Below are 25,210 nucleotides of genomic sequence, written 5' to 3'. Positions count from 1 at the left end.
CCCTCAGGTGTTTGTTCCGCCCAGACAGGAGGGGATTAAAGCAGTGGCTGATTAGGGGGCTCTTGCTCACTCAGGCCAGGGGGAGGGAGGGGTATGGTAGTTATAATTGGAATGCGGGGCAAGCCTGCAGCGGCAGAGGCTGGCGTGACATTGCAGCAGCCTGAGGCACACCTTGTGTTCTCCCGGGGAAGTTGTTCCTGGATCCCGGGCCCCTGGCAGTGGCGGGCTGCACAGGCTCCCAGGAGGGGAGGTGTGGAGAGTGACCTGTGCTCGCACACAGGCTTCTTGGTGGCGGCAGCAGCAGCCTTAGCGTCTCATGCCCGTCTCTGGGGTCTGCGCTGATAGCTGCGGCTCGCGCTCATCTCTGATGCTCTTTTAGGCGGTGCTCTGAATCCCCTCTCCTCGCACACCCTGAAACAATGGTCTCTTGCCTCTTGGGCAGACTTTTTCCCGGACTCCCTCCCAGCTAGCCGTGGCACACTAGCCCCCTTCAGGCTGTGTTCACACAGCCAACCCCAGTCCTCTCCCTGGGATCTGACCTCTGAAGCCTGAACCTCAGCTCCCAGCCCCCACCCGCCCCAGTGGGTGAGCAGTCAAGCTCACCAGTCAGACTGGTGGGTGCTGGTCGGCACCAATCCTCTGTGTGGGAATCTCTCCGCTTTCCCCTCTGCACCCGTGTTGCTGCGCTCTCCTCCATGGCTCCGAAGCTTCCCTTCCACGCCCCCCCATCTCCACCAGTGAAGGGGCTTCCTAGTGTGTGGAAACTCTTCCTCCTTCACAGCTCCCTCCCAGAGGTGCAGGTCCCATCCCTATCCTTTTGTTTCTGTTTTTTTCTTTTTTCTTTTGCTCTACCCAGGTACGTGGGGAGTTTCTTGCCTTCTGGGAAGTCTGAGGTCTGCCAGCGTTCAGTAGGTGTTCTGTAGGAGTTGTTCCACATGTAGATGTATTTTTGATGTATTTGTGGGAAAGAAGGTGATCTCCACGTCTTACTCCTCTGTCATCTTGAAGGGCCCCCAGTAGCTTTTTAAGAATGGGTGCATGAAAGGTACATTGTCTAAATCCTTGCATAACTGAATTGTTTTTATTTTCATGTACACTTTATGAATAGTTTGAGCATTTTTAATAGTTCGTGAATACAATTCATGTAACATAAAATTCATCCTTCTAAGGTGTACAATTCAGAGGGTTTTAGCATATTCACAAAGTCCTACAATCATTATCATTATTCCAGAATATTTTCCTTATTAACTCAATATGTAACTTTTATGTATTTCTGTGTCCAATCTCCTATGTAAATTCTTGGGAGCAAGGACTACACATCAAACACCTAGTGCTAAGCAAAAGCAGTTGCTCCTTTATGTATTGAGTAAGGGGAAAGGTAAATGAAAGTTTAGAGACTTCCATGGCTGGCTTGATGAAGCAAGCACCATGCTGGGAAGGCCCATGTAGTAGGGACCGGCAGGCAGCCTCCAACCAACAGCCAGTAAGAAGCAGAGGCCCCCAGTCTTACAACTGCAAAGAAGTGAATTCTGCCAATAACTTGAGTGAGCTTGGAAGAAGATTCTTCCCCAGTAGGGTCTCCAGGTGAGAACACAGCTCAGGTAGCATTCTGATTGCAGCCTGATGAGATCCAGAGGAAGACTCAGCTAAGCCATCTGGAACCGTGACTCACAGAAGCTGTGAGGTAATAAGTGTGTGTTGCTTTAAGTTGCTAAGTTTGTGATAGTACATAACACAGCCATTGAAAATGAACACATCTGGCCTTAACATCTTCTATTGCTCAGTGAGTACTACAGAATCCTGAATTGGGGGCAGCCAACCTTCATCCAGCCTTTGCCAGCACCAGGAATAGAACCTCATAAACTGAAGAGAAGTCATAAAGACGTTATTATGGATGTTACTCCAACTTTTGAAGAAGTCAATATTCTTCATATTCCTTTGAAGAACAGTAGCCTGAAGGTCCGAAAGCAAATGTGCAAGGTCAAGACATGATGAATGGCTTCAGGAGTCTTTCCTCCCATATGGAAAAGGCTGAGATATATAGCATTGATATTAGCAGTGCCATTGCTAGGGCTGATAATCTGAAAGAGACAGAAGGTATAAATCTCTTTCCCCCTCCTCCCCAAGGTATGATAGGAAACAGCTTGATAGAGTGTACAGAGCATCAGATTTAGAGTCTGGCAGACTTGTGTTCAAATCTCACATCTGCTACTTCCTGACCTTAACAAAGTTACTTAATCTCCATGATTAAATCATTCCATATGAAAACATGCAGCCATAATGTACCTTAAAATTTTCTTGTGATGAATAAATAAGTAATGTGTAAATCACTTAAGATGTATTGGCACTTAGTACATGCTCAATTCCTTTTATAAACTTCCCATTCTCACCCCATTCATGGTCACATGGTTAACGCTATACACAAGTTTTATTTTGTTTAACTTTTCCATCCTAATTACTACAACGCTTTTCCAGGAAGCCTCTGACCCAGCCATGGCTGGGGCTATTGTGCAGTACACCCCACAGTGCATTGGCAGAAGGTTGACCATCCAGGTGACTTCGGAGATTGCGTCTTGAGCTTTAAAGCTAAACAGGGAACAAATATCCAAGGAGACAAAGTGTTGGACTCTATTTCCCTACTGGGATTTGCTTTTCTATATTAAACCCTCCTTTCTCAGGTTTCCAGGAATCTCCTAGGAAGCATGGCATGAGATGCTACCTTCCACTTGGCTCCAGTTTGCCCTTGTCCAGAAACCCAGGACTCACATAGCTCTCAAACTCATTAAGTTGGATGGAACATGATGGTTAAACATTGAGGGTCAATGTCCTCACTGCCTGAGTTTGACCTTTTTTCTGAGGAGCCCTTTTATACTTTCCAGGGACACATTTTTCCTGAATCTGTATCACTAAGGTTTCTGGGCCGGAGAAATAGCAGAAAAGGCACTGAGGTAGGGAAATATTTGGAGCATTTGAGGATATAAAAGAAAGTCAGTGTGTTTGGAAAATAAATGAATTTTGTTAGAGTGGCAGCAAATGAAACTGTAGAGGTAGAAGGAGGCCAAAATAAATAAATCCCTGCTGATTGTGGCAAGGAATTTGTAAACTTTCCTAATCGTAATGAGGTGTTTATCTTTTAATGATTTAATTTATCGAATAAACAACCAAATATAAGCAACAGAGCATCATGTATAGTGCCAGCTTGCCAATTCCTCTGAAGTCAGTCTCTTTAGGTTTTTTCTCTTAGTTGGGTAAGATTCTACAAAGAATAACTCTTAACTTGCTATCTTCCATGTCTTACTCTTCTTTTTTAATATTTTCCATCTCCTTATCTCTCTGCTGCCTACCAGGTAAATTTATTCAGTTCTACCTTCCAGTTTACGATCATTTCAGTTGTTTAATCCATTGATGATATCTTCCTTTAATAAAATAGCTGTATCTGTTTCTAAAAGATTTTAAACAAATCTGCCTGACCATTTTGTTAGTTTTGTGTTTCTTAGAAATGTTTTATAGTCTGTATTTCTTTTGAAATATTTCATACATACTGACTTCATATTCTAAATTTTTATCATTTTAATATTAGTAGTCTTTGAGGGGCTCTGATCTTTGTTCTTCATCTGCTTACTTTTCTTATGGAGGACTATTTCCTTGAATGTATGGAAATATATTACTGTAAGCTCATATTTGGTTGAGCATGAGCTCTGGAAGCACTGGTGATAATTTTCTTCAGAAAAGATGTTGTTTTATATTAATAACCTGTTACCACTTTAATTAAAGTTTTTGGGCTTGGATCTCCCTGAATGCAGGTAGTATATTTTTGAACTCTAGATCTGCAGGAGAGCACGTTTAAGATTGCAAATTCTTAGTGATAATCATTATTATTTTATCCCATTTGCAAGAGGAGAAAAAAGACATGTTTCCTTGTAGGCAACTTTGTATCAGTCAGAATAGGCTCTGTAATGCTGGGTAACAAACAACTCTAAGTGATTTACACCACACTCTCAATGAGTTAGACTAAAAGAGTTAATTTCTTGTGCAAAGTCTGATGTGCATCCACAAAGCTCTTCAGGGGAGTTGTCTTCCATGCAGTGGTTTAGAACACATACCACTTCAATTCTGCGGCTTTTCCAGCTTAGTATGATGCATCAGGATTTACCACAGAGGTGGAAAATAGCTTGGAGGAGATAAGCACCAAGAGTTCTACGTGAAGTGACACATGTCCCTTTCACTCCTAGACTGCTGACCAAAGCTGTTTTCACGCATCTGTAAGAGGGCTGAAAGCTTGGTCCAGCAAGGGGAAGAGGGCTAGAAGTATTTGTGAGTACTAGTAATATCTACCACACTCTTTTTTGACTGGCATTGGATTCTTTTTCATCTTTTAAGATTGTCCTACCTTAATGGAGAATACTCAGATTTAGCTTCCTGATCTTGTAGAATCCTATAGCTTAATATATTTGTGTCATGCAAATGTTAATCCCCTAAATGCTACGTTCTTCGTATCAGTATTTAGCCCAGGGCAGTCTTCATTTTTATATTCATTTACTGCTTGCTGCTCTGTTTTTCAGTTCACAACTTTTTTCTTTGGGGCCTGGGGATTTCCCCTAATTTCTCGCTAGCTCCACAATTGATTTAAAAATGTGTTCATGGTAATTTATCCAGAATTTGAGTTGTGTTAGGGGCAATTTTGAGAATAGCTAGTTGATATTACTTCCAGAAGCAGTTAAAAAAAATATTTCCAAGTGGCAAATGACAAAAACATTTGAGACAAATAGCAGGCCTCTAACTTAATAAGAAGCTAATGAAGACCCAAGCACTGCTCAGTGGTTATCTACAGCATGGCGTTGGAGTAATTGGCATTCACTTAGATCGACTTTTGCATCATGTAGAATTATGCTATATGTTTTATCCTAATGTGAAACATTTTTTATGGAGTAGAATCATATGGTAATGCTAGAGGATTTAACAAGGAGCTAGGAGGAACATGTCAGTCCACACATGCAATCTTCAGAAAGCTGTTTTGGAACTGCATGGTAAGAAACCAGTTAAGGAATGAAAAATCAACTTGTATCAGAGAAATCTAAAATTGAGGAGCCAATATTTACATGTTTGATAGAGCATTGATTCTGCTACTATTGCTCCCACAGCTCTGCTAGATCAAAACAGCTTCATAGGGGGATCAGATACAGGCCTTTCTATGGTCAGGTCTAGATCACCCACACGCTGTTCCTTCTGCTTCAAAGCAGACCCTGTGTTCTGACCCAAGTCTCTTGACTTGATGACAGTTGCTCCTACTCTATCCCATGGGTAGGGGTCCCCAGATTGGCTCTGGAGTGGAACAGTCCCCAGGCACATCTTCTCATCCCTGCCTCTGAAGGTAGGCTCATGTATCCTTTTTCATATTAATGGTTTTATGGAGGAGAAAAAAAATCGCGTTAACATAAAGACATACTGAAACATTAGTAATCCAATTTTCTAATTGTTTTAGTCCCTGATTTCCTTTCTCAGAAGGAAGTTGGGATCTAGATTGTTCTCTCTGTCCATATAGCAGAGAAGGACTTACCAGTGTTCTCCTTTAGGTGTGACTGTGATCCCTCCTTCCAGGAATTCCCTTCCTTCCTGTCAGGCATGTCATAAGATGCCACCAAAGCTCAGGTGAGTGTTCACATTTCTGAGGACCAGGAGATTAAACTGAATCAGACCCATTCCACAGAAGCTCTTTCCCATAAACATGTCTTAACCAACATGTCCTTTGGGAGGTTGTTGGAGAGCCAACTAGCATAGCGCCAAAGAGCTGGACAAGTTAATTCACATTCTGAAAGGAACTTAGTAAGTGGCCACACCTACAAGCAAAAATCAGGGAAAAGAAAAAGCTGGGAAATATCACCTTCCATGCAGGTCCATGCTGGAATGTGGAAAATTCATACTGGGAAGAAATTAGCAGGCTCTGCGTCTTGAATAATTATTTAGCCAGTAGCTATCACAGGCACATCCTGGCCAGTCTCAACACCTTGTTAGGTAACTGGGGTACAAAAATGAGAAAAGATACACATCGTGTCGGCTCATGGAGATTATACCCTCATGAGTAAGGCAAACATTAAAGAAATGAATCCATAGTTAATGACAACAGTTTAAGTATTAGGAAGAAATATCACTATTTTTTCCTTCCCTGTATTTTTCTAAATGCTTCAGCTTTTCATTTGTTTATTGAACTCTTTTTGTCTCACGTGGGGTTTTCCTTCCCAACTGGTGTAACTGTCTGGATATAATTCAAAATCATGTTTAGTGCAGGTGTATGGGTTCTGTCCGTGCACCAAGTATTACTCCAATCGTGCCCCATACCAGAGATGTCCATCCCTGTGTCCCTGAGGGAAACTACAGATACAGGAAAATGACCAGCAAGTAGCGCAAAGAGAAACTTTGTTCTTTAGCTGGGACTTTGGTCCCAAACCATAGTGTAGAACTCTACAAATCTGGCCTGCACGACATGTCACCCTCCTGTACTTAAATCTGTGTGAGCTGGGGGACGGCTGGGCATTGCATCCCATTCAAAAAACACTGATTCAAAAACTCTTGAAAAGTAATGCAAGCCTTTGCTGAAATTCTGGAAGACGTAGCAAAAGGTTGAATTACTTCCACACGTGCACAGTGTCCTAAAATTCTTCTTCACACCTCTATCTCCCTCAAGTCCCTCCCGGTGTGTTAGCTGCCCTAATCTCTCTTCTTTCTCTTCCCCTTTATTTCTGCTTCTCCTCAGAACCTCAAAGTCAACCTGCAATGGCTTAAAGTTCTCCATCCTTCTCCTGCATCGCCCTCACCCCTCCAGAGGGACTCTTTTGCCCTTACTCATGATACCCCGTTAGAAATTTCACATCTTTGTCAGTGCTGGCTCAGCTGATGTCAGCCTGGCACCTCTGCCTGGCTCTTCCACGGTCTCTTTGCAAGGTTTGGCTTAGTCTGCCAGCGACTGCCTCTCGTGTAAGATCTGGAAGGCAAGCTGGAAGAAGCCATCATTCTGGAGGAGACGCAGTAGTTGCAGGTAGTTGCAAGGCCAGAGGTGGATCTCGACAACCACCAGCAATTCCTAAGATTCACTGCAGCTTTGGGGCTGGTTCCAGGAGTTCTATCCCTGACCTTGCTCCACCAGTGCTTCTTGTGGAAGTAAAGCTCTCATCCCCTGTCCAAAAGCCCTCCTCATTTGACATGTCTATAGTTATGGTGCTCAGACATCTGATTTACCTGGGACGCTCTCATTTATACCTGTTTCTCCCAATTAATTATTAATAATACCTCCCTTTGCTCTCCAAGTGTTCCAGATTCAGTGATAAATTATACGATGGCTTTGCCTAGCAAGGTTTTTGTTTCTCTGATGGAGTCCTGCATGATATACCGCCGCTTATAATTCTCTCCAGTCACTGGCCTGTGGTACTGGAAACAGGGAGGTCTGTGAACGCTTCCTTTCTGTCCCTGCCACACTTCAGATCAGATGAGGTAGTCCCAAGTGGAAACCTAAAGCAACCTCTGGGTGGAGCCCTCTTGTGCCTCTGTTTCTGGGTCGGGTCCTGGGTACAGCAGGGGCAGCCCTCAGAGAAGTGCGGCTGAGCTTTTGTATCTGAAGGAGAAAGCACACACTCACATGTGCTCAGAAACTGCTGTGTTAGCTCCACCGCTAGAAACATGGCTTGATGACAGGTCTTTGAACTTGACCAAACCTGATTATCCACTCCCCACTTGGGGGTGAAGAGAAATGAATTAGATGAGAGAGACGGTCTTGACTTCCCTCAAGAGAAAAAGTATCTATGGTTTCATGCTGAACTGTTTCCCTCTTTGCTGACAAGCAAAGTTCTGGTGGTAGGATTCTCGTGGTTAGTCAGACCACAACAATTTCAGTGCTAAATGGTGAGCCTGAGATGAGATGTGCTGGGACCAAATTAGTGAACAGCCTTCACTGCCACTCCAAATGCAGCTGGGTGTCTTCAAACTGTATTTCAGCAAGGGGGAAAAAAAGAGATAATAGAAGACACTGAAAAATAACATCAAGGAAGACACATTGCCTCATTTTGAAGTCAGGGGGCCAGTGCTGGCCCAGCTGGGGTCTCCAGAGTGCCCCCAGCTTTAGGAATCACCGATGGTCTGAATGCCAGACAGTGAGAATAGGGAAACTCTGGATCTTGGCTCTGTATTAGTGGGATGGGCTGAAGATAGAATTTTCTTTGGACCCCCAAATGCTTTCTCTTTCTTCTGAGTTTGTCCTCTAAAATCTTTGATCCCAAGTCTTTAGATGTGGGAGAAGGGTGAATATAAGAGAGTCAGAGGCTATAAATTTTATCTACTGAAATAATGCTGTTTCATTTCCTAAAGGTCAGGAGAAGAACATTTAATGGGAAGAACAGAAATGAGAAGGAAAATGATTAAAGGTAAAAAAAAGTAAGCAGAAGGAAAATTCTAGGAGGTGAAATAAAAGAAAAAGAGCCTTCCCTTGATTGGAGAAATGGGAACACAGTGGAGGAAAGGATTTGTCAGATTTTTTTTTTTTTTTTTTTTGGCCAAAGCTATAAGTTCCTGTCACTTGTGGGAGCAGTAGTTCTGAAAGGTTCATAGTTACCCACCATGGAAGACAAAAAACTTTTGTATATCACTGCTTTTAATTCTCAGCTAATTTTGGGTCTGCTCAGTTCAGTATGAGGGGGGAAGCTGGGAAATGATTTGGATCATCACCAATGGCTAATTTAGATCATTCAGGACCTCAAATGTGACTTTCTTTTTTTAAATTTCTTCCAGTTTTCTTGAGATATGATTGCCATAAAGCATGGTTAAGTTTAAGGTGTATAGCATAATAGTTTGACTCACATACATTGTGAAATGATTACCACAGGGAGTTTAGTGAACCGCCATCATCTCCTATAGATACAAAATTAAAGAAATAGAAAAAATATTTTTTCCAATAACTCTTAGGATTTCCTCTCTTCACGACTTTCATAAATAACATACAGCAATGTTCTTTATATTTATCCTGTTGTACATCACATCCCTAGTACTTATTTATCTTATAACTGGAAGTTGGTACCTTTTGACCGCCTTCATCCAATTCCCCCTCCCCTCACCCTCCACCTCTGGTAACCACAAATCTGATCTCTTTTTCTATGAGTTTGTTTGTTTTTCCCTTGTTTTCGAAGTATAATTGACCTATAATACTATGTTAATTCCTGTTACACAACATAGTGATTTGATATTTCTATACGTTTCAAAATGATCACCATGATAATTCTAGTTATGCTATGTCACCATACCAAGATACAAAGATATTACATAATTATTGAATTATAGAAAACATTATGGATTCCTCAAAAAAGTAAAAATAGAAATACTGTATGATCCAGCAATTCCAGTCCTGGGTATTTATCTGAAAAAATGAAAACACACCCTTATGTTCATTGCAGCATTACTTACAATAGCCAAGATATGGAAGCAACGTAAGTGTCCATTAACAGATGAATGGATAAAGAAGATGTGGTATATATACACAATGGAATATTACTCAGCCATAAAAAATAATGAAATCTTGCCATTTCTGACAACACAGATGGGCCTAGAGGGTATAATGCTAAGTGAAATAAGTCAGAGAAAGACAAATACTGTATGATTTCACTTATATGTGGAATCTAAAAAACAAAACAAATGAACCAACATAACAAAACAGAAAGAGAATCATAGATGCAGAAAACAAACAGGTGGTTGCCTGGGGTCGGGGGCAGTATAGGGGGAGGAGAGAAATAGGTGAGAGAAATTAAGAGATACAAACTTCCAGTTGCAAGATAAATGAGTCACAGGTATGAAATGTACAGTGTGGGGAATATAGTCGATAATTCTGTAATATCTTTGTATCATGATTTCTTTTTTAATTAACTGCACAAAAAGCTGCAGTATCCCCCTCGGTTTTGATAATTCTTTCTCTTTCTTTCCTATTCTTAATTCCCTATACCTTTTTGTCCCCTTCTCTCTACTTATCATTCAGAGTAGTCACTGACCACCAGCTTTTCCACAAGGTTATTATTACTACTATCAGAAATATTTATTGTGATGCTTGCACAATTATACTAAAAACCATTGAATTACACTTTAAACAGGTGGATTGTACAGTATGTGAATTATACCTCAACAAAAGTTGTCATTAAAAAACACAAAAAAGGGAAATATTTCTTGAGTGTTCAAAGCATGACCAGCAGTCTTCTGTTTGTTCAAGTGTTTTACATATGTTAGAAAATTTTAAATTCCTGCAGAGCTGGGTGATAGTACTATAATCATCCCCATTTCTCATATGAGGAAGTAGAAGTAAAGTGGTGATAAGCAAGTTGCCAAGATCACTCAGTAAATTGGAAAGTTGAAGTTTGAACCCACATCTCTCTGAATCAAAAGTCTGTGCACTTTATCACTCTGAGCTAATGCCTCAAATTAAGGCCTGTTATGAAAATCAATACAAGATTCATATTCAGTGACCAAACCATATGGTTACTCTTTTTTCTTTTTTTAACCATTTAGCCACACTGTATGAATAAAGGAGCTGCTGCTGGCTCGATTGTGGCCTCAGCCAAGGTCTGGACACACTGCGGTGAGGTGCTAAATATGGTCTATTAGTAGTTTGTTGTAAGTTTTTTTTGCATCAATGCTTATAAGGGATATTGTTCTGTAGTTTTCTTTTCTTGTAGTGTCTTTGTCTAGCTTTGGTACCAGGGTAATGCTGGTCTCATAGAACAAGTTAGTAAGTACTCCCTCCTCTTCAATCTTTTGGAAAAGTTTGAGAAATATTGTTATTAGTTCTTCTTTAAATATTTGGTAGAATTCACCAGTGAGGCCATCAGGTCCAGAGGTTTTCTTTGTCAGAAGATTTTTGATTACTGATTCAATCCCTTACTGGCCATAGGTCTATTCAGATTTTCCATTTCTTATGATCTTGTCTTGGTAGGCTTATGTTTCTACGATTTTTTTCACTTCACCTAGATTATCCAATTTGTTAGTGTATAATTGCTCATAATACTCTCTTATAATCCTTTTTATTTCTGAAAAATTAGTAACAATGCCCCCATTTTCATTTTAGTAATTTGAGTATTCTCTCTTTTTTTTATTAGCCCATCTAGCTAAAGGTTTGTCAATTTTCTTTATCTTTTCAAAGAAACAACTTTTGGTTTTATTGATGTTCTCTATTATTTTTCTATTCTCTATTTCATTTACCTCTGCTCTAATTTTTATTATTTCCTTTCTTCTTCTGGCATTGGCTTTAGTTTGTTTTTCTTTTTCTAGGTCCTCAAGTTGTAAAGATAGGTTGTTGATTTGAGATCTTATTTTTTGTAGTAAGCACTTATAGCTATAAACTTATTCCATAAGTCTTGGTATGCTGTGTTTTTGTTTTCATTTGTCTTTAAGTATTTCTAATTTTCCTCGTGATTTCTTGTTTGATCAACTGGTTGTTTAAGAGTGCGTTGTTTAATTTTCACGAATCTGTGAATTTTCCAGTTTTACTTCTGTTGTTGATTTCTATCTATCCTGTTGTGGTCAGAGAAGATGTATGATATTTATCCTTCAAAATCTATTGAGATTTAATTTGTGGCCTAACAGATAATCTATCCTGGAAAATGTCCCATGTGCCCTTGAGAAGAATGTGTATGCTATTATTGTTGGGCAGTTTTTTCTGTATATATCTGTTTGATCTAGTTGGTTTATTGTATTGTTTAAATTCCTATTTCCTTACTTATCTTCTTTCTGGTTGTTCTATTATTTTTACAGCTCTCAGTTGGCAGCTCTTTTTCTTTTCGTACTTTTAAAATGTAGCTTTTATGTCTACTTGCTTGCATCGTTCCTAACAAGAAATCAGCTGTCATCTTTTTTTGTTCCTTGTATACAATCTATCATGTTTTTCTCTGGCTGCTTTAAAGATTTTTCTCTTTTTTCACTGCTTTTGAGCAAGTTAATTATGATGTGCCTTGGTGTAGTTCTCTTCATTTTTCTTAAGCTTAGGGTTTGTTGAACTTCTAGGAACTGTGGGTTTATAGTTTTCATCATTTTTGAAAAATTTCAGCCAAATGGTTTTTTCCTTCACATTTCCCTCCTCTTCTATAAGGATTTCAATTACATGCTTGAAGTTTTTCCACTTCCACTATTCACTCAAGTCCTGTTAATTTTTTAAATTCTCTTTTTCTCTGTATTTGAGTATTTCCTTTTTTTTCTTTTTAGCTTTTTTTTTTTTGGCCATGAAGCATGTGGGATCTTAGTTCCCCTACCAGGGATCGAACCCATGCCCCCTGCAGTGGAAACACGGAGTCTTAACCACTGGACCACCAAGGAAGTCCCTCTGTATTTGCATTTGAATAGTTTTCATTACCATGTTCTCAATTTTACTAATCATTTTATTCTGCAATGTCTACTTGTCATTAATCCCATTTATGTATTTTTCATCTCATTGTTATTTTCATCTCTAGAAGTTGATTTTTTAATATATCTAACTTCCATTTCTCCACTTATCTTTTAAAAATTTTTTAATCTCCATTTATCTATTAAACATATGAATTACAGTTATTTTAATGTCTTTTTTTTTTTTTTTTTGCTAATTTTAGCATCTGTGCCAGTTCTGCTGTGGTTTCAATTGATTGATTTATCACCTCATTAAGTACTGGATTTTCCTATTTCTTTCCATGCCTGGTAACTTTTTATGGGATTCCAGATATTATGAATTTTATCTTGGATGCACGTTATCTTTATATTTCTATAAATATTCTTGAAGGGTTTATTTTTGGGGGGGAACAATTTACTGGAAAACATTTTAATTCTTTTGGGTCTTGCTTTTAAGATTTATTAGGCAGGATCAGAGCAGCCCTTCATTCAGGGCTAGTTTTTTTCCATTAGTGATGCAGGATCCTTCAGGCACTCTATCCAATGTGCCATGAATCATGAGATTAGCTAGTCAGTCTAGATTAGGCATTTTTCCTGGTCAGGCTGTTGTTACTTCTTTTCAGGTGTTCTTTTCCTGGCCTTGGGCATTTCCTTTACATGCATGAGCTGATCAGCACTCAGCTGAGTACTTGGGGCATACCCTTTACATATCTCCCAAATCCGCTCTCTGTGCTTCCCTCTTCTCTCAGTACTGTTCTGTATATCCTAGTCACTTTGTCTCCGCAACTAAGGGATTCCACTAGGCTACACCAAGGCTCCCTTGCCTGTGCCATGATCCGGGGACTCAGTTGGGTCAAAAGAAGAACTCACTTCATTTGTTTTCATAATTTCAGGAATCACTTTTCTTCGTTGCCTGATGTCAAGTGTGTTGAAATCTGTTGTTTCATGTATCTCAGATTTTCTATATTTTGTTCTTTTTAAAAAAAGAACAGTTGGGAGAGTCAGTCTGGTTCCTGTTATTCCATCTTGGCTGGAAGCAGAAATCACTTCAGTGTCTTTTAACCCCTCTTTCGTATATTCCACATCTTTATCACTTTATTTTACATTCTGCCTGTGCTTTTTTAAATCAATCTTCCAGTTTTGAATTCTTTTCTTTTTAAAGCTGTGTTTATTTAATCTATTTAATCTCTTCAATGAATTTTGAGTTTCAATGGCTACGTATTTCACTTTTAGGAATCCTTTATATTTTTTATGGTTTCTATTGCTTCTATTATCCTTTTTGTTATTCGTTTTGAACAGACCTATTTTATTAATATTATAAAGACTTATAAAGGTTTTTCTGTCATTTCTAGATTGTAGAGCACCAATTTTCCCTTTTATTGTATCTACAAAGTCTCTCTTGTGGTTATTTATCCCTTCATGTGATTTGATTTTTTTATTCTGACTATTAATCTTAGTCTGTGTTTTTTATTTGACTTAATTTTGTTCTTTGTGAATTCAAGGAATTGCTGTCTATGGGCCCTGAGTTATAGATGTGCCCTTACAGAACAATTTTCTATTTCTTCTGCAGGATCCCCAGGTATTCCTTGGTTTTGGGATGGGATTTCATTTTAATGACCTGGTTAGTGTTCACTGAACCCCATATGCAGTATAAATTCTGACCCTACACCTGCCCATTGTACAAGCTTATATTGGATTTCTCACAGTATAATAATTTTTTTTTCTCCTTCTTACAACTGGTTTCTCCCCTGGAGTCTATATATTACAGTCTGTTCTATCTTAAAATAATAAAATTTACTTGAATATTATGCCCTTTTATCTTCTTTCTTCCTTAAAGTCCTTAAAATTATAGTTTATACTCACACCTACCCATTTCTCAACAACCAACACTGTACTAAAATAGCTTATTAAAGAAATTCTCAGAAGCTCCATAGAACTGCCTGGCATAGTCTTCATCCTCTTTTATTTCCATGACATTCTGTGGTGCTGACCCCCTTCCTTTTTTGCATCTTCTCCTTGCCCTTGATGAGAACTCATTCTCAGTATAGCAAGGGGGCCATTTAAACAAAAATTTTGCACTTAACCTTCTAATGAGTGAAGACATGATATATATCTGTAAGGAACTAAGTGTTGATACTATTCCATCAACAGTTATGGATATTGGTGGGAAAAAGGAAAAGAAAGGAGATTTCAAGGCTTTGGCCAATTCTTCCATATTACTAAAGGGTAATTTAGTAGGATGACACTTTGTTTAACCGAGTATGAGTCTTCAGATATGTAAATACAGACCCAGTTCCAAGGATGAGGTGAGGAACACAATTGGTCTGAATCATAAAGAGAAAGGAATTACATTTTAGCAGGGAAGGAGGAAGGAAGGGAAACTCAAGAAACAAAGAGACATAGAGAGGCTGGCAGGAACTTGAAGGGGACAGGAGGTAAGCCAAAATAACTCCAGGCTGGACACCATGCAAGTATTGGCCAGGGAGAATCTTCCTGTCAACTACTAGCTTGTCTCAGGACCTGGGGGCATGGTGGGGCTGCCACAGATCTAGTTTCCAGGAGCTAAAGGAGAACAACATACAAGGGGCAAAATTATTCATGTGGAAATCTGTCAGAAACCAGCCAAGACTCTTTTTTGCATGACTCATACTGTCCACACCACTTCAGTCAAATTCCTTAATCAAAGCAACAAGAAAGAAACTTTATACTAGAAATAAGCCCAAACAGTGCTACCTCAAACCTTGACAGAAAGTTTATCTAGACCAGTACAAGCGCAATAGAACTTGCTGTAGTCATGAGAATGTTCTCTATCTGCATTTTTCAACATGGTAGCTTTTAACTGTATGTAGACATTGAGCACTTGAAATATAGCTAATGTAACTGAGAAACTGAATTTTTAATTTCCCTTAATTTTAATGAATTAAAATTTAAATAACAGATGGCTAATGGCTACAGCAAACTTTTCTGTAAAGGGCTTTGTGAGCCACATATGGTCTTTGTTGCATATTCTTTTTTTGTTTGTTTTATTTTGCTTTGACTTGTTTTAATTTACTTTATTTTCACAACCCTTTAAAAATAGAAAGTATTCTTAGCTGGAGGGCTGTATAAAAACGGGCCACAGGACAGATTTGGCTTGTGGTCCATAATTCGTCCACCCCTGACCTAATCTCTCAGAGCTTTTGAAAATCTTTGTTTTTAATATTATTAAAAGTAATCATTACTATCGTTCCAGTGTTAGATGTGTTAGTGGCCTTTCTTCTTCTAATAGAATTTTTTGCAAACTGTGTTCCATGGTACACTCATCCATTTTAGGTTCTCTCCACAACGAAACAACTCTGTTTAAATAAGTTGTGGAATACTCTATACTAAAATGCTATTTTTAAAGATTTATAATGCACATTAGTATATTAAGGCTCTGATGAGTTGATGCAGAATATTGGTTTTACATTGATTTGGGTTTTCTCTACTTATTTGACCACCATGCAAGTGGCATGCAGGGTATATGTGTGTGCAAGAAGAAGTGTGTGTAGGTATTACATGCAGCATGCATAGCTACATGATATGTGCATGTGTAGGTGTGTACATGTGAGGGGGGAGCAGGTTTGTAGCATGTGACACGTATTAATATTTGGAAGAAGGAATGTTCTACAGAACCCACTCTTGAGAAACACTTGCTGAACAAGCCTGATGATCAAAATCTTATCTCTCAGGGCTCAGAGCAGAGGCACAGGCAGTAAATAAGTGATACTCAGGAGAAGTGGGAGGATTTATTCCTGTTGAACTAGTTTAGAGAAGCTGTCATTAAGACTTTTCAAGAAGGGCTGGTAAGGTCAGCTCTCCTTGGAATGTTCACAGATTTAAACAATGGGGTGAAAGAGGCTGCTACCTGGAAGGATGCCCCACGGGCCCCTCAGGTGGCCAGAATCAGCTTAGGTCCACGCATCACGCAGAGCAGGCTGTGAGACCGAGGGAGACGGCTGGTGGAAGTGGCTCTAAAGGGACTTTGGGGACCCTTGGCAGAGCAATTAAAAGTCACAAGACCTCTGTGAGGAAAAGAAAGTTCTTGGTCGACTTTAATTGAGGAAATGGAGAATGGCCTGAATTCAGTAGAGACCGAACAACAGATTTTGAAAACTTAGGAACCCTAACTAGTTAACAAGGAGGAAATCCTGCCCTGAGGGCAGGAAAATTGAACAGCTCCATTGCTCTGCTAACCTTTGGAGAAGGAAGCTGGGTACAGAAATGGCACTCAATTCAGGGGCCTTCAAGGAACACTTTCAGCTTCTCTGAGAACCAAATTCCTAGATCATCTTGTTTGTTTTTAATTTTCCAAGATGCTGAAGAGACAGAATAAAAGTAGAGTTGAGGGGTTCCCTGGTGGCGCAGTGGTTGAGAGTCCGCCTGCCGATGCAGGGGACGCGGCTTCTTGCCCCGGTCCGGGAAGATCCCACATGCCGCGGAGCGGCTGGGCCCGTGAGCCATGGCCACTGAGCCTGTGCGTCCGGAGCCTGTGCTCCGCAACGGGAGAGGCCACAACAGTGAGAGGCCCACGCACCGCAAAAACAAACAAACAAAAAAACAAAAAGTAGAGTTGATTCACTGAAAACGCCTGGGTTTGAGTGCGGCCAGGAGAGGAGCAAAGCATCTTCTGCAAAGTTCCTCCTTCCTTTAGGATATCTGGAAGCTGAGCTGCCACTTTCTGAGGACGTGACGTCGTATATTTACCTCCTGCTAAAGGCATTTTCATGTCTGCATCTTGCCTAGGGAGACTGGTATTTTTGTTCTTTTCTGCAGACGTTTATAGTAACATTCTGTCTCTACAATGGCCCAGTTATGCTCCATTGATTTCTCCCCTTGATGACTTTTAATAACATTTGAGGGAAATGGGTGGGTGAGTGAACAATTTTCCTTTCTTGGTCCAACACAGATGGTGGATAGCTAAGCCCGTGCCTGCCTCTGCTCTCCACATCTGCTGAGGCTGCCTGGGCCTCGGAGCGTGTTGCTCTGTGCCTGAGAGAGCCCAGTAGCTGAGGATGTGAGCCTCATACACTTGGCCTGTGGTTGAGGTAGGTCCAATGGGCAGTGGGGATCCAGTCAGCTACACGTGAAGGAGCTGGACGTGTGATATCAGCACACATGCCTCCTCTCACAGACAGCTGTTTAACCTTTCCTGCGAGTATTCAGATTTTGAGAAGAATCTAATGAAGATAGAAATCCCTTTGCTATATAAAGGGACCCATTTCTGGTGGTGACATTTCCTATGTACTTGCCTCGAGCACTCATCAAAGGCCCTCATAGATGTGAACATCTGAGCTACAGATCCTGAAAGCCAGAGTGAAAGAGAATGCCGGTGACCCAATGTCAGGGCCGAGTGGTGTTTCTTAGCTGGAAGCAGCAGTGGCGAATGAGTGGCTGGCACATTTATCAGAGCCCATGACTGGGTACGGCCAGACCAGCGTGAGTACTAAGTTTAAACAAAGAACACAGGATGGCCGTGGGGCCGGCTGAGGCAGAATTCCCACTTCGACACCAAGACAATCTTCTTGCTGTTGCTGAGTTTCACGACCGTGATGTCACCGAACGCTGCCGACAACAGAACTGTTATATCGCTAATGAAAGGGCCTTAAAACTAACTGAGGGACCCCGTTATGCCGATACTGGAGCTTGTCATAGAAATCATCAGTCACCGATGCCTCTGAGCTTGAGTCGGGCCTGGAGGGAAAAGAACTGTGAAATTTGGGTTCTATTCAGTTGTTTTGATCTGGACTTCTTTATGAGTAGAAGGAATGAAATTGGCCATATGTGACCTTGTATTTCAAGGGAATCAAATCATTCAAACGAGAGAATTTAGCCTCTTGCCTAACAATTCCTCCAGTTCTCTTCAACGCCACAGTAATGGACCGAAGCCCTGCGTGGCTACATTTTACTAGCGTTTAGAGGACTGTAATAGTTGCATTGTTTCTCTGGTTACACCCCAAAATGCATTGCAGATTTCCTCAACAGAAATCACTCCCTGCCGTTAATATGTTGTTGGAATAAAGGGCTGATTTTGGCACTGAAACTGCACCACCGGCGGGAGCAGCATCAGGCAGTGAAAACAGCCTGACTCCTTTCTTCCTGTCTTATCTGTTCATCCCTTCACAGGATGACAGATATTCACTGAGCGCCAACTATACACCAGGCATTTGCACTAGGAACTGGAAATATGATGGTGCCCTAAAAAAATGTGTCACTCTTGCCCTTACGGACCTTTGCGTTGCTGGTAGGAAATACGCTTTTCTTTTGTTTCCTTAACTCCAAAACATATCATTTCATTTACAGCTTCTTGGTGGCAGGAAATATTATCCTGGTAAATGATGGGTCAATAACAGAAGGTGGCCTTGAATCAAAAAACTAAATAAATGCTCATGGAATTCTACATAGGAGTTGAAATAAATATACAAACATACAAAACAATCCTCTCTGTATAATATAGGCGGGAATGTTCAGAACACCCAGACACAGGTGAGGCTCTCCTCTGTGTGTGTGGAGGAGAATGAGCTCAGAGACCAGGGAGGGATACAGGGGATTTCAGCAAATGTTAATATTTAATTTTTTAGCTGGGTACTGTGTACACAGGTGTATATGATATATATACATAATTATATGTGCACGTAAAATGTATATAAATGCATCTACACATGTATACACACATCCATATACAATACATAGAATATTTGGAAATACAATTTCCATTTTATAATTAAATTTTAATTGTAAAATTTCACAATTAAAAAGCTATGGCTGAACAGCCACTGCAGAAAATCAGGTACGGGCAATGAGAACTAGCGGGACTCATCTGTATCTGCTCTTCACTGTACCCTTATCCCCAAACACAATTCTCTGAAACACACCTGTCTATTTCTTTAGTATTTTACTTTTTTTTTTTTTCTTTTTTTTGCGGTACGCGGGCCTCTCACTGTTGTGGCCTCTCCCATTGCGGAGCACAGGCTCTGGACGCGCAGGCTCAGCGGCCATGGCTCACGGGCCCAGCCGCTCCGCGGCATGTGGGATCTTCCCGGACCGGGGCACGAAGCCGCGTCCCCTGCATCGGCAGGCGGACTCTCAACCACTGCGCCACCAGGGAAGCCCATATTTTATTTTTTTATACTAGTCCCCGCTCCCTTTCTTTCCCAGATCTGTATCTCTAGATAGTTCAAAAGCTCCCTGGCAAGTGAGAGAAGCTTTCAAGGAAGCAGCAAGGGATAAAATCACCTCCTCTTTGCTCACTTACACCCGTTTAAGAGGGGATGATGAGGTGTCTGAGAGCAACCTTAAGGAGTACCCAGTTCAAAGAGTTAATATTTATTTGTTACATTTTACAAAGTGCCGAGAATGGTGTAGAAGCTGAGATACAATGGAGAACTAACACTTACCATATGAGGGCCAGAGTGAACTTTCAGTAACTCCCTGGGATTTCTCAACTGGAAGATTCCCATGAAGTTTTGTGTTGGATTACCCTGGGGGGTAGGGGAGGGATTAAGTTGTTTAATTACTGTTGCTATTCTGTGTTTTATGCATTTTAATTAGTTTTAATTTTGTACTCTACCCTGAGTCAATTCCACCAAAGGCACAATTTTGAAAATAATAATGATAAAAACATATCAATTTTTCCAGTAAATGATTCTATGCTTGTCACAGCAGTGGAGAAATCTGTCACAGCCAGACCATGGTATGTGTTCTGTCTGTTTTATGACTGTGTGAATTCTGAATGTCTGAGCTGTCCAAGACAGACATTGTATTTATCCAGACTTTAGACCTACCTTGACTTGTTTTACAGCTTTTTTTTTTTTTTTAATTCTGACTTCCTTGCAGTTAGGAAGTCAGAATTTCTTTTTATTTCTTTTTTTTTAAAATTAATTAATTTGTTAATTTATTTTGGCTGTGTTGGGTCTTCGTTTCTGTGCAAGGGCTTTCTCTAGTGTGGCAAGCGGGGGCCACTCTTCATCGCTGTGCGCGGGCCTCTCTTGTTGCTCCAGACACGCAGGCTCAGTAGTTGTGGCACACGGGCCTAGTTGCTCCGCGGCATGTGGGACCTTCCCAGACCAGGGCTCAAACCCGTGTCCCCTGCATTAGCAGGCAGATTCTCAACCACTGCGCCACCAGGGAAGCCCCTTTTATGGCTTTTTAACACAGCTGATGTATCAGCGAGCAATTTACTTTAAGACATCATGCATCCAAATTGGTATTTCAAAGGTTGATCTGAAATGCCAGAGTAGAGTATGCTAAGTGCTTAGAAGGCATTAGTTGGCTGGTAGGGGTCAGAGGGCAGAGGAATGGGGCATGGAAATGAAAAACAAATGAGAATTTCATAAACTGATTTCATTTGGAGGGCTGGGCTCACAGTGGAGATAGGGTCACCCAAGTATAGGCTTGGCTTAGAGGACTTCCAGAAGTGAGCACTGCCACATGAGTTAACCCTCCTGTGTTCATAGCCTGGGCAATTTCTTCTCCCAGATGTTGAAACAAAAACACCTTTGTATATGTGAGAAAGTAAGAATATATGGTCTGACATGGTTTACTCATAGTCACAATGGGAAAGAATATTTGAAGTCTAGATTATTCTGGAAATCTAATCACTACAATTATGTTTTGAACAGATCAATTATCTGATTTTGAAAAAAAAAAAAAAGGTATGGGCTTCCCTGGTGGCGCAGTGGTTGAGAGTCTGCCTGCTAATGCAGGGGACACGGGTTCGAGCCCTGGCTGGGAGGATCCCACATGCCACAGACCAACTGGGTCTATGTTCCACAACTGCTGAGCCTGCGCATCTGGAGCCTGTGCTCCGCAACAAGAGAGGCTGCGATAGTGAGAGGCCCGCGCACCGCAATGAAGAGTGGCCCCTGCTTGCCACAACTAGAGAAAGCCCTCGCACAGAAACGAAGACCCAACACAGCAAAAATAAATTAATTAATTAATAAACTCCTACCCCCAACATCTTCCAAAAAAAAAAAAAAGGGTATGTATGGTATTAGGAGAAAATCTTTTGTGTTCAAAACTTGAAAAATCAGTGAGGTATTTACAAATGCCTATTATTTGGTTTTGACAGTGGATGTGACACTTGGGAGCTACCTGAGTCCCAGAGTGGGTGATGGGTCAGCAGACAATAATGAACAAAAATGCATAGATACAGTGCTCCCTGGGTCCCAGCACTTGATAGTGACTCTGGAAGTAGGTACTGCAATTATTCCTATTGAACAGACGAGAGAAACTGAGTCGAGTAACTTAGCCAAGGTCACACAGCTAGTAAGAGGTATAGGTGGTATTTAAACCTAAACAATAGGACTCCAAAGTCCATCTTTTTTAACCATTATACAATAGTTTCTCTTACACTAAGCTTCCCTTTTGCTAATTTGCCCCCTCTCTGCCCCTCATCACCATTTCCTCCTGATTCTCTCTATTTTTTTCTCTTCTTACCTCTTCCAGAATTTCCTCTGGCTCTATTCCTACCTCTGCTTCTTTTCTGTCTTTGTTTCCCATTTCCTCACTTTGTTCTTTCTTTTACGGTCTTTGTTTTTCCCTTACTCTCTGTTTATGTTTCTTTCTCCTTTAACTGACTTTCCTACTACACGTTCATGGGTGTGCCTCTTTCTTCTATGTCCTTAATAGTCCTTTTCTGTAGAAATAAGGGAGGCATGGTACATAGTCAATAAGGCTGCTTATTGATCTAGCATTAAATGTGTGTATGTGGTATATACACAGAATGCTCTACCATATGGACTTAGTATTCTTTGATTGATTTAATTTAAAAAGAGATAATTCTAATATCTTCTACTTCTAAAAATAATGCCAGTAAAGATGACTATATAATACTTGATAGTTATATTACATTCCTATGTCTTTTCCTTTTTTCCTTAATAAGTTAAAAAAAAGAAAAGAAAAGGAATTTTCACCCGTGATCTAGAACTCATTTAGAAATCTGAGTATACATTTTATTTGACAAAAGTGGATTTCTCCTTGTGAGATGGTGATGGAATATGTGCCTTTTCGAAGAGTTAAGAACCACTGCTGCCCAGGAGAAAAAAGCATAAATGTATTCAGAGCATATATATGACCAGGTAACCTTTAAGAACTCATATAAACCTGAGGTTCTATAAATCTAGGCGAAGTAACTTAGTGCAGGAACATTAGCATTAGCTAGACTTTGCCAGCAATACTCTAAAATTAGACTAGTTCTAAATAAATCTGCCTACCTGTGTCCTAAAAGACAACTGGACAGACTACCATGTTCATCTGTTACCTTGGATTCGAGTTCATCTCAACAAATACTCACCAGTGCCTTCTTGAGGGAGGAAGTGGGTTAAACATTGTGGCTACCAGGAAAATGAGGTCAGAGCTTCACCAACAGAAGGGCTCAAGGGTCAGGGTAGAGACAGATCCCTGCGGTCCCCCAGAGGAACAGACAGTGAAGCTACATAGTCTCACTGAGCTGTCCGCCCAGCAATTAGAGGGGCATGAGAAGCTGCACAGTGACACAACCACAAGGAAGTCATCAGCGTGAGTCATCTGCAAATACAGCCAACTTCATGTCAGCTCCTTGCTTCAGCAGGTGGATCATTTATATTTTCCCTGGAAGCCATCCGCTGGTCTAAATGTTGTGGTTGAATTGGTTTTCTGTTGCAGGGGAGAAGCTGGCATTCCCAGAAGTAACTAGAATATGCCTGGACTCAGGCAGAGGTCCAGGCACAAGGAGAAAGATGGGGAGCTTTTGAAATTTTCTCTCTCCTACTGTGTGCCAGCTAAAGTCCCACTCATCTCTCCAACGCTCTAATCCTGAGTGAAACATGCAGCTCTAGTGGGGTCACCATGGGGCTTCTTTGCTGGCTTCCTGGTCTTTCGGTATTTGGCGGCTGGCAGTTAAAAAACAAGACGTAGCTGAGAAAGGAGAATTCATAACACACCTCATCTTTTCTGCACACTGTTAATTCCTCTCACATCTAATGTTTAATCAGAAAACATTTTGACAGCTATTGAAAAAGAAGAGTAGCAACTACTGACTATTTCCATGAACGACTTAGTCTGGGAAAGAGAGATCCTGGGATGGCAAATCAAAAATAAATAAATAAATAAAAGTCTGAACATGTGAAATTTAGGGTGGGGAGGCTTAAGGGAAGGCATGCTTTATCTACTTGAACACAAGTGTTGCAGCACTATGACAAAATGGAATTTCTCCTGTATGTATTTGTTTTCCCTTAGAGTTGGAGTCATATTTTTCTGGAAAGTTCTGTAGAATCTGGGTACAATCAAATAATAATTAATATTACAGTGGGCTTTAAATCATAAATATAGAGGAAAACTAATTTTCTAGTTAATGATTATAATGATTAGATTAGCAATGGTACTATATTATTTTCAGAGATGGCAAAATAAAAGGAAAAATGAAAGGGAAGAAGGAATCATTTTGGCCGAGTAATTACCGACCTTGGTTTACATCTTACTCCCAGCTTGCAGTCTCAACGTGTGGCAAATTCAGACTTTCATGATCTGACAACTGTTTTCACTGAAGCAAGAGGACAAAACAGCTGGTTTTCAACTCCAGTCCAGTACAATTCTGAATGCTGGAACCACGCTAACTAAGTCTCATACCCCTTCCTTCTGGAAATGCTGAAGCAGCTCAGCCTGTTCTGGAACATTCTTTCCAGTTGCATCTTGTCATGGGCACTCTTATTTGACATCACCCAATGCAATGCCCCAGTGAAATCAAAATTCACACTGTCTTTGGGACTTCTGTGGGCAGCAGAGTCTGGAGGAAGAGAGTAGGGAGTGGGGTGACAGGAGAGGAACGCCTCACAAATTGGTGCAGAAGAGGCTGCGGACCGTTCCCTTGTGAGTGGCCTGTTTGCTTTTTCTCTGGCTAACAGTGGGAGGAACTGCAATTCCTCTTGACCAGCCTCGATTTATGACCAGCTTTTCCTTTTGCTTCAGGGAATGGGGTTCCCAGATAGCAAACCTCTGACTCTTGCCTAGTTTTCAGATAAAGACCCACTTTCGGACATCTGCTCAGCTCTTGGTGCCATTCTACAGAGCTGACTTTTCATGGTGATCATTCCCTTCTCTTACATATTTGTCTGTTACACCACAGAAGGCAGACTTATATGGAAAAGGAACCATCAAATATGGGCTTAACCAACATTTAAGAGTAAATCTCTGGTCTGGAAAGACAAATATATGATATCACTTCTAAGTGGAATCTAAAAAACAAAAAATGGTACAAATAAACCTATTTACAAAACAGAAATAAAGTCACAGACGTAGAAAATAAACTTATGGTTACCAAGGGAGAAAGGCAGGGGGAGGGACTAATTGGGAGATAGGGATTGACACATACACACTACTATATATAAAATAGATTACTAATAAGGACCTACTGTATACACAGGGAACTCTACTCAATACTCTGTAATGTCCTATATGGGAAAAGAGTGGATATATGGATATATGTATATGTATTACAGCGGATATATGTATACGTAACAGTTATACATATACATATATCCTAACAGTGGATATACGTATATGTATAACTGACTCACTTTGCTGTACACCTGAAACTAACACAACATTGTAAATCAGCTATACTCCAATAAAAATTAATTTAAAAAAATTCTCTGGTCTGCCTGTGAAGTTGGGTGACAAGCACTGACCAGGCATGTGAGATGGACTTTTACTTCCCAGGATCTCACCCATGGTTTTTAACCTTGAATAGGACTGGCCATTAAATAAACACATGGTCAAACTCTCCATCAATTGGGCTACATATCAGCTCATAAATATCTAACTGGGCTGGATTCTT

The 25,210-nt window shown here is 40.5% G+C and overlaps 1 long non-coding RNA gene across 1 annotated transcript in view; it reads left to right on the top strand.

Moving 5' to 3' along the window:
• Positions 1-25,210, top strand: part of LOC149748459 (uncharacterized) — a 165,021-nt gene that overhangs the window by 114,501 nt on the left and 25,310 nt on the right. Inside the window, exon 4 of the long non-coding RNA XR_016394395.1 lies at positions 8,356-25,210. This exon is cut by the window's right edge and continues 25,310 nt beyond it. This is a non-coding gene — a long non-coding RNA (uncharacterized LOC149748459). The remainder of the gene's footprint in view (positions 1-8,355) is intronic.

This window comes from Delphinapterus leucas, chromosome 9, assembly GCF_059928025.1.
Source record: "Delphinapterus leucas isolate spDelLeu-1000000601 "Yukka" chromosome 9, BTC_Dleu_Yukka2, whole genome shotgun sequence".
NCBI lineage: Eukaryota > Metazoa > Chordata > Mammalia > Artiodactyla > Monodontidae > Delphinapterus > Delphinapterus leucas.
The sequence above is the reverse complement of the archived record's forward strand: the minus strand, read 5'-3'. Positions and strand labels throughout refer to the sequence as shown.